This window comes from Rhipicephalus sanguineus, chromosome 11 (genome assembly GCF_013339695.2).
Source record: "Rhipicephalus sanguineus isolate Rsan-2018 chromosome 11, BIME_Rsan_1.4, whole genome shotgun sequence".
NCBI lineage: Eukaryota > Metazoa > Arthropoda > Arachnida > Ixodida > Ixodidae > Rhipicephalus > Rhipicephalus sanguineus.
Window position 1 is genome coordinate 97,751,241 of NC_051186.1, and position 10,642 is coordinate 97,761,882.

Genomic DNA, 10,642 nt, shown 5'->3' on the forward strand with positions numbered 1-10,642 from the left:
GCTGGAACGAGCGCAAGTGCGTCGGCTTGCTATGAATTTCGTAGACTAGTAGTTCATGCGCACAATTTAACAACATTGCTGAAGATTCACGTGTATGATTGCAACAATTCAGAAAATTATGCTATGCTCTAGGTTGTTGCTTGATAAGTTTCTTATTGAAAGAAAATAGCCTTAGGCTCAGGCAGCCGATTTTTTAATTGCGTGTTCGACGACCGAGCTAGCGCAGATTTCACCTGCGCTCGCTCAGTCTTCTAAATAAGGAAGACTGCTTCTCGTCGCTATAGTGACACTAGGTTCGAGACATACAAAGATATACAGACATACGAGATATGCACAGGCAAAGATGCACACAAGAGTAGAAAATGTCGTAGTTTCGCCGCAAGGGCGAAGTAATGAATGCGATAGCAGGAAATTGAAATATCGCACGAAGAACCAGAAGCAGCTCTACATTTGCAGCGCGCCGCTGAAACACAAAGGACGCCCTAAAAGAACGCACAGGCATGCGTGAACTAACAACTGTTACAGCTGTTACGTCTGTGTGTTTGAGCAACGTGCTACAAGTGTCGACAATGGAGAATCAGACGCTATTTGATATTTCTTCTTCTTTGAAACTGCGACGCGTGGAGTGAACCCCTGCATTTCGTGACACAAGGGGGCGTCTGATGCAAGGTGTGCATAAAGCTTTTCGTGTGCACGGTGTTCTTTGTTTTTTTTTTCCTTCCACATCACGAGTGGGTACAGAAAGTGGCCACTTTGTTGTGAGCGTCTGAAGGGCAGTATTCAAATTGAAAGAAAATTAGGAGCGCTGCGTCTGCAAGTGTCGACAATGGAGAATGAGACGCTCTTAGATATTTTCTTTTTCTTTTAAACTGTGGCGAGTTGAGTGACCCCCTATGTCTCCAGCCACACGGGGGTGTCTGACGAAAGCTGCGCCCGGTGTTCTTTGTTCTTTTTTTAGGAGCGAAGCTCCTTATAGCATCACCTGGTCGCTTGTCGCTCCGTCCGGCGTTCCCCCGCCGTCGCGACTCCCATATCATTCAATAGATGGCGCTGTCCCCTAGAGATGCATGCAAACTGCAGTTGGGTGACGATATACTAGATGGCGCTGTCCCATAGAGATAGAAAAAAATAAATAAGAATAATAAAAAAAATTAAAAATAAGAAATAAGATAAATAAAAAAAAGAAAAGAGATTATTTTGTCGAGCCAGGTGGCCCACTTGTCACCGCCCCGTTATAAAGGGGATGCTCATAGCAACCATTCATGTGCAATATGGCGTTTGGGTGAATGCATGCTAGATGGCGTTATAGGTGCCGCTGCTCTCAGATTGGCTACTGCGCCCGTTATCTCTCTTTCTCCTTGATCGTCGCCGTACGTGGAGGAGTGCGCTTGCCGAATCGTGCTGCTTGGCGCACCATGGACGACGCTGAGCGCCTGGTGCGGAAGGCCTCTGCGTCTCCTGCTCGTCGGAGGATCCCGATGTGTGAGCTCGAGAGGCTGCCGGCAAGCGCGCTTGGCGGCGGCATCGCGGGCGCTCACCGCCTCGAGATCGGCCTGGCGCCGCGCTCGCTTGGCGACAGCCTCTCGATCCCGAGAGGCTCGCTTGCTTGGCGCTCGCTTGGCGGCAGCCAGGCGGATCCCGAGGGTGCGAGCCAAGGACGCCGCTGCGAAACGGGCTCAACGAAAAGCGGATCCCCAGACCATGATTGCTTCAGGAGCTTCACCCAAGCTCGTCATCATTCACCCGTGGATATGCAGTAATTTTTTCCTTCCACATCACTAGTGGGTACAGAAAAGGGCCACTTTGTCGTGCGCGTCTCAAGGGCAGTTTTCAAATTAAAGAAAATTAGGAGCGTTGCGTGATAGAAAACACGCTCACGCTTCTCCGAGATTTGCTTACCACCAGCGCTACATGATGTATATAAATAGCTCGCCGTTATTTCGTTGGCGCACCAATGGCGTGTGGCTGAGTTGTCTCATGCAGCGCGCTGGGGAGCGAGGGGTTGCTGGTTCGGATCCGCGGTAGGGTCCTTCAGAATTTTTTTTCTTCTGCTTTTATTTTCTTTGTGCCTTATATATATATATATATATCCGGGCATGACGACGACGGTGCCGGCAAAATCAGCGGAGAGTGTGCATATAGGTGCTATCGCAATAAAACGGTACATAACAAAGGCAAAGAGCAGAAATTTTGTTAGTTTTTTTAGGGGGGGGGTTCAACCATACTTTAAGTATGTTCGTGCGGGCGTTTGTATGCGTGCGCGTATATATGTAAGCGAGCAAAATCGAATTTTTTTTGGGGGGGGTAGTTAGGTTAGGGGGACATTTCACCAGTACGGATCAACGGTGACTAATCGCAGACGGCGCCCGACGGAAAAGGGGCGCTCAGAACGGCCATTAGGCCGTTCGCCTCTACCCGCGCCTTTGTAGCCGAACCCCGCGACCTTTTGTCGACCGCTCCTTTCGCGGCTGAGTCACCTGTGCGGCGGAAGCGATCTCACGGAGACTGACAACGTAAACAATGTGTCGCCGTCGCGACGGTCCTCACTGAATGAGCACCGATGTGGCTTTGCGGCGGCATCTTGCCGCAGACAAGGCCCGAGACGGCATTGTAAACTGGGCACGTTGGCGTGGTGTATTTTAGTGTAATTTGACTGTGTATGTGACTGATGGCGTGCTTAGTTGGCTTGCCACATGTGAGGAGCAAAGCGTGAGAACGTGGAGGCGGAGATGCGTCTCTGAGAGAAACAAAGTTCTCTCCTTCATTGATGGAGTATCGAAAAGGGTTGGTCCCGCAAGGCGGTCTCAGACGAGACAGGGTGGATTTAAAGGAAGAAATAGGAGAGGAGAGGAGAGCTGGGTGCTCGACGGAGAGATCGCGGAGGGGACAGAGGTCGTGCTTGGCGCCGACTCTGATCCAGGGACGAAGGACTTAGAGATTTTCTCTTAAGGGCTTGAACGCTTGGTGCGGGCCCAGCCCAGTTGTTGTCGCGAGAGCTGTTCAGTGGCCGCCGCGGCCTTTGTGTTGTCATACAGTGTAACAGTGTGTAAATAAACTCAAGTTTGCCAGGATCTGAACAACCGGGCCTCTCCAGTCTTTCAACGTGTCCACCATCATCCTAACCATCGGGATCACCTCCATCAACCCAAACTTAGCTGGCGCAGTCGACAGGATGACGTGGCGGCTTTCTGGAGGACAATGAGACATCACACAGTCCTGTGTATACACACATAAACATTAGTAAAGAAAGGCGTGAGGAGAACCGAAAAAAAAGAAGGTACCTCGGAACGGTGCATGCAAGTATGCAGTTCGAGAAGGCTGAACGTGAGAAAACACCGAGTGCCGCAATCAACTGAGCTGCAGTCAAGATCGGCAGCGTCCTCTCCCCGGACATTGGCACCTCACCCGGAACGGCTGGCGACTGCTGGAGCGACGAGGATTGCAAGAGCCATTGCACGATCGACCGTCGTCCCAACCAAGAAGGCAGAGACTGAACGGTACGAATACGTCCAAGTACATTGGAAAGCGGCTCCCATGATCTACTAACTGAGGCCTCGACGAGGAGCCAGCGTGGCGACGCAGCTACCGACAGAAATCACAGGTGGGTCCCTGTTCTGTTTTCTCCGGGAGCCCCATGGCGACTACGGTAACCAGAAGTCAGAGGGCAGATGGGACTAGTGAGAACCACGAGCTAGATCGTGATGAGGCATCGGTAGATACTGATAGCGCAGATGTGCGTGCTGTAGAAAGCGCCGATCCAGCTGTACAAGTTCGTGTAAAGGAACTGGAAATAGAAGCGCTAAAGCTCCAAATCGAGCTGCCAAAATTGAAGCTTCAATCGCACGCGAGCAATGAAGTGGGGCGGAGCGACAGGTGCGGTTTGGAGCGGTATGCGAATCAGTTGCGAGCAGTTCTTCCGCCAATGCCGGTTTCCGATGAGCTGGTGCCCGCGTGGTTCCGGAGCGCAGAAAACATGCTGAGAAGCTGCGACATCCCTGACGAGGTACAAGGCGCTATCATAGTGTCATTTTTGAATGAAAATAGCCGCACATTGGTGGCAAATCGAGCTGAGGACCGAGTACTTTCGTACAAGGAGGTTCGCGACCTCGTCCTGCATGAACTAAAGCTCACCCCTGAGAAGTACAAACACCGCCTTTATGCCTGTCGGAAGGGAGGTGAGACGTGGGGACAGTTCGCCACTCGGCTCGAGATTTTGCTTGATTATTATCTCCGTAGTAGAGAGGTCAGTAATGTTCAGGAGCTGCGGGCATTGCTCATTTCAGACCGGGTCAAGCAGCTGATGCGCGAAGACATGCGCACATACGTGCTACAGCACGAGACGGCGGAATGGCTTCGACCTCATGACCTGGCGAAACTGGCGCAGAAATATGACGAGAGCATGAGTAATCGAAAGTAAGGTAAAACAGCCAACGGTAGTTCGAAGAATGGTTCGATCGCCGCACGACAGACAGGCTATCGCAGGGAAACGAAAGAACGGGTGTCCGATGCTATGCATGCGGCGAGAGCGGGCACTATCGGTGGCAATGCTCGCAAACGACACCTCCACCCGCGGAACAGGGACAAGACCGTTTCCCTACGGAGAGACTCGCCGCGAGGGTAGCGTGTGAACCGGCAGTGGAGAGCATAATCCCCGAAAGGTGCTATGCCGGTGTGTCGAGATTAACATGGATCGACTTGATAAGTGCGGGGCGCAAGTTCACCGCGTGCTTAGATTCAGGATCAGACATAACAGTGATCAGGAAAGCGTTAGTTCCGAAAGGGGCAAAACTACAGGGAGTAGGCAAAGTGAGCTTGAGAGGGGCATTTGGGCAGGCTGTCCCCGTTGACCTGATGTACGTCCCTTTGGCACTGCATATCCCAGGGGGAGGCACTACTCCGGAACTTATGGAACTGTGCGCGGTTACCGAGAGACTCGCGGAGGGAGTAGACGCCCTATTAACGCCAGACACGCTGGAAAAGCTTAAACAAACGCAAAGAGAAGCGCGGGAATTGGCGGTTCACATAGTGATAGCAGAGCAGAATGCCGCTGAGGAAGTCGATCGTGAATGTGAGATTGGTGTTCAGGAGACGCCGGAGCACCAGTCAGATTCAACGGGATCGCGAACAGTGTCTGCGACAGAAGGACACGTAACGGCGAAGGAAGCGGGTAATGAGATGTTTACAAAAGAGCACCGGGAGGACAGCTCCCTGCGATTGCCATGGGAGCAGGCGCGTGAGGGTACACACGGAACGTTCACGCATGGGTTATTGTTCCATCGGGAACTCTTGAATGGGAGGCATTGTTATCAACTTGTCTTACCTGAAACACGTCGCAAAGCAGCGCTGGAGCTCGCTCATGATGCACCTGGCGGTGGGCATTTTTCAGAAAATAAATCGAAAGGGCGCGTTCGTAGTGCATTCTTTTGGCCAACAATGGCGGCGGACAACAAAAAGCGTTGACAACCTTACCTTACCTGGCAGAAATTCGCGAGTAGAAAGGTGGCCGATCGAAGGCCAATCACTTAGTGCGTCGATGCCTTGTCGCGGTTGGACAGCGGAGATTGCTAATGGAAGCTGACTGCAGGGGAAACCGTCAATGTAAATTTTGTTTTTGGCCAGTACTTTAACACAGACCCCGTTGTGAAATAAGAGTATGTTAGTTTTTTTTAGATTAGCCAGACAGCAACAGCATTGTGCCTAAATGTAGACTAATTGTCATGGTGCTTCAAGGAATGTACAGTACAGGGTCCAACCTGCGAGGACGTTTCAAACAGGCGCGGGTGTGCCTGCTTGAGTGCATTTTGGTGTGTGTGTGTGTGTGTGTGGATGTAACAACCCGCTCGCGCGATTATGCGTGACTTCATTCGTTGGACTGAACACAAACATTAGGGAAGGGGTGCATCCCGCATGACGCTCAGTAGTGATGTTGGGGAATCTTCTATAGCGTGTTTAGTGTTTGTCTTTGTGTGATGTTATTTGCTTACTTGCCTAAGTTGTGATGAAACTGGACCACAATCTCGAAATGTTGTCAGCGCCCTTGAGGGTGAATACCCCCCCCCCCCGCCGCATGGAATTTTGAAGTTGAATGTACAACAAGCGTACATACAACATTCTTGGGTTGGAAGGAGTTATGTTCGGGGGAAGATTTCACCAGTACGGATCAACGGTGACTAATCGCAGACGGCGCCCGACGGAAAAGGGGCGCTCAGAAGGGCCATTAGGCCGTTCGGCTCTACCCGCGCCTTTGTAGCCGAACCCCGCGACCTTTTGTCTACCGCTCCTTTCGCGGCGGAGTCACCCGTGCGGCGGAATCGATCTCACGGAGACTGACGACGTAAACAATGTGTCGCCGTCGCGACGGTCCTCACTGAATGAGCACCGATGTGGCTTTGCGGCGGCATCTTGTCGCAGACAAGGCCCGAGACGGCATTGTAAACTGGGCACGTTGGTGTGGTGTATTTTAGTGTATTTTGGCTGTGTATGTGACTGATGGCGTCTTTAGTTGGCTTGCCGCATGTGAGGAGCAAAGCGTGAGAACGTGGAGGCGGAGATGCGTCTCTGAGAAAAACAAAGTTCTCTCCTTCATTGGTGGAGTATCGAAAAGGGTTGGTCCCGTAAGGCGGTCTCAGAGGAGACATGGTGGATTTAAAGGAAGAAATAGGAGAGGAGAGGAGAGCTTGGTGCTCGACGGAGAGATCGCGGAGGGGACAGAGGTCGTGCTTGGCGCCGACTCTGATCCAGGGACGAAGGACTTAGATTTTCTCTTAAGGGCTTGAACGCTTGGTGCGGGCCCAGCCCAGTTGTTGTCGCGAGAGCTGTTCAGTGGCCGCCACGGCCTTTGTTTTGTCATACAGTGTAAAAGTGTGTAAATATACTCAAGTTTGCCAGGATCTGAGCAACCGGGCCTGTCCAGTCCTTCAACGTGCCGCCACCATCATCCGAACCATCGGGATCACCTCCATCGACCCAAATTTAACTGGGTTCAACCCCCAACGCCTCGCCCCTCCCCTGGCTCTTTGCCTCTGTTTGTTATGTCCAGTTTTTTAATCTTGTATGCATGCTAATGTTTTCTAATAGCAGTACTTTCTGAGGTCTTACGTGCTAAAATCGCCCTATCATAATGAGGCACTGGGGGACTCGCGATTATTTTGACCATCTGAGATTCTTTACCGAGCACATGACCGAAGCACACGGGTGTTCGTGCATATCGCCCCTTTAGTCGAAACGCAGCCACTTTAACCACCTTTTGAGCCCACGTCCTAGAGCTTACTATCGCCACACCTTACGTGCTAAGCTAGCACAGCGGACCCCTCGGTTACAAAACGTTTTTTGTTTGCGCCACTATGGATGTTAGCGTCAAGAACAAATGCGAGTTACGTTCATCTCTGACTAACGGGTGGACAGCCGGGTTGAAGGCCAGAAAGTGACCTTATGTGAGCCGTCATTCATGCCATGACATTTTTTTTTTCGTTTGATGAGAACCCGTAGCAGTTACAAGCTGGAAATGCTATCCGGAAACATGTGCTAGTTACCGGTTACCGGTGTCCCGTACTTGGAGCATGAAACCGCGAAGCGCACTCAGCGTCTGTCTCTTTCGAAGCAGAAATCTTATGGGATGAATTGGGCAAGGCTCAACACATCAGGCCTTTTTATGGCGCGAGCCAAGCATCAAGAGCGTACTCTCTGCAGGGTGCACCGTAAGTAATGACGATTAGGTACCTGATAGTTGTGCTTGGTGCAACAGAGCCCAGCGGGACGTTGACAATGCCCTCTGCTTGCAATTTCAGGCCTCGCCGCTCTCCGTTAACGCTGTGAACTCGCATGCGTGTATGGACGGTGGGGAATAACTTATTGACGCAGCAACGGCAGACCAGCTGGAGCTTTAGTAGTGCTAGAGTGTACTAGAAGCAGGGGAGTGCTCGGAACGAGCTTCGAAAAGCTGAAGCCCAAACAGGGCAAATCCGCGTGCAGCGCTGCGATCGGTAGTCTGCAATGTGTCGTCGTTTAAGATGTTGCCCGCTGCTCCGCCTAAGTGGTGCAGGGATAGACGACCCACTTCCCACTCAAAATGCCCGGGTTGGAATCGCATTTGTGGATAGGTGGGTTTTTATTCTTAGTGTCAGCTTTTATAGCTGTATTGGTTTGCCTTTGTTTCTTAAAACTAGATTCAGTTGCGACGTGTCGGTTCAAAAAGTAACGCAACATGTAAGTAAATAGAAGAAATTCCACAGTGAGCGCAATTATTTGTAGCGGTGCCGCCCGGGATTGAACAAAACGTAAAGTATGGCCTCAGAGATTTTTGCGAATACGAGAACCGATACGAGATTTCACATTTTACTTTTTGTAACAATACGTAGCAACAGAAGCTACTTTTACGAAACAAAGGGAAACCAACACTGCTATAAAAGGTGACACTAAGAATGAAAACACACCATCTGCAGCTGCGATTCGAACCAGGGCCTTTCGAGTGGGAGGCGGGCACTCTACTTCTGGACCACATTGACAGAGCCGCGCGCAACTCTTGAACGACGACACCTTGCAGACAACCGATCGCAGCGCTGCAAGTGGATTGACCCTGTTTGGGCTTCACTTTCTGTACATTGGTGCCGCGACCGTTCCGAGCACTCCCCTGTTCTAGCACACTCTAGTAGTACCAACCTTGGGATCGCGAAAGCTGCGGCGCATGCGGTTTCTATCATCGGAGCGGATAGCTACGAGAGGAATGCTCTGTGGTCATTTCTTCAGTGAGCTTGGTGCAACGGAAAAAAAAGAAAAAAACTACGAGACGTTCACAGTGTGCGCTGCTTACCTGTTTCCGGTTAGCTACCCTAGTACCTGTCGATGTGACGATAGTGTCCTAGTTATTTGGAAGCCCTCGTACAGTGCTGTCCTTTGTATGTGATTGTATCCATGGCAGCACTGTACACTATTACTGTAAGGGGGGGGGGGGTTGATGAAGAAAATCCGTGTCTGAAGCTTCTGGTAGGTCACGAGGCTATCTCTATGAAAATTGAAAGAATAGAAACTCAAGCTTAAGGAAATTGTAAATATTTTAAACACATGTGGTATCCGGTCAATTCAAATAGAGTACACCGTTAAAGATGCTTAGAAAGGCGGCGGCTTGGGCTGGTTGGTATGCCATGGTGATTGCTATAGCGGGAACTGAGAACTAGTACAAGGATACACATGAGAACGCGGCCCCGCCAGGGTGGTCTAGTGGTTACGGCGCTCGACTGCAGACCCGAAGGTCGCGGGATCGAATCCCAGCCGCGGCGGCTGCATTTTCGATGGAGGCGAACATGTTTGAGGCCCGTGTACTTAGATTTAGGTGCACGTTAAAGAACCCCAGGTGGTCGACATTTCCGGAGCCCTCGACTGCGGCGTCTCTCATAATCATATCGTGGTTTTGGGACGTTAAACCCCAGATATTATTATTATTGCACGAGGACGTGGGCTCGTCCTCGTGTATCTCCTTATACTAGTCCTCAGTTCGCGCTGCAGCAATCGTCTTTAAAGAAGCGCGCAAAAAAGTGCGTTATTGATAGTTTTGCTCGACTAATGAAACTTCGACACACGTTCGTGCAGAAACAAAGCATGCTTACTGTACAGGATGACCAAAAGCGTCGAGGAAACCTCGTTGTTGTTAAGGCTGCGCCTGGGCCGATGGAGTCTGGCGACGTGCTCCAGCACTGTTACAAAGGAACTTTCTTGCGATGCGCTCAGTATAAATGGCGATTGCTTCGAAGTATCTAGAGAATGGGGGAAAACCCCGTCAAGCCACTCGGCCATTCTTTTACTTACAGGACAACCTTGAAAACTGGAGCGTGCCCAGCATCTCTGCAACGTTAAAATCGACAAGAAGTTCTATTCAAAATAATTACTTGTCTGAAACCCTAAGAAAAAGAAAAGATGTGGCAAACTAGGAAGAATAAAGGAAATAATTCAGAAACATTTTGTCAAGCATAAACTGGCCTTGGGAAGGCGCTTTGCGTATGGGATGATGCTCACCTGAAAACGGACAACACAACAGGAAATATGAGGCACGCAACCTACTAAGAATTATGCCTTCCATATGTACTTGGTGAGATCGCATTGCAGGTGTCCTAGCGTAGAAAGTGCAAATATGTACAACCGGTTGGTAGGCAACGCACGGGAACGTGATCGCAGCGCGGAGTCTTTGTTGTTGTTGTTGTTCGTGTTGGACAGATTACGCCCGTTTTGAACAGCTCCGCTTTTAAAAGGACACACAGAGCGACCATATGTCTTCTCTCATTTTTCTGTTTATGCTTTCGTGCGCATTCCCAATATTAATATGTGAACATACAAACTAGCTTGGACCAGTACCTAACTTCACCACAGGCATCGCAGGGATGCGGTGTCACCTGGAAGCCCGTCACTCTGGTAGTGACGTAATATTTAAGCTCAGGGCTAAACCAAAACATGCCGATGACCTTTACAACAAAAAAGTTTGTTCCCCAATAAGAAGCGCTGAGAACTCGTACTTACTCGTCCGCAACGCCTACGGCAACCGCACTCCTGCGAGGTCCCTCACACCTGAACGACAGCCCGCCAATAGCTAACAGTCTGATTGGAAGACTGCGGTGCCCACGGTACAACGGTTTATCACAGCCATGCAAATAAA

The 10,642-nt window shown here is 50.6% G+C and overlaps 1 protein-coding gene across 2 annotated transcripts in view; it reads right to left on the reverse strand.

Annotated features, from left to right (window-relative positions):
• The window catches only part of LOC119373706 (sulfotransferase ssu-1), a 31,792-nt gene extending 22,093 nt beyond the window's left edge, over positions 1-9,699 (reverse strand). The window contains exon 1 of one of the 2 annotated variants that reach the window (XM_037643772.2): positions 9,603-9,699. The gene's annotated coding sequence lies outside the window, so the exon portion shown is untranslated. Of the gene's footprint in view, positions 1-7,719; positions 7,822-9,602 lie in introns of those variants that run through there. The other variant, XM_049410986.1, reaches the window with a different exon arrangement.
• Between the last annotated feature and the right edge of the window lie 943 nt (positions 9,700-10,642).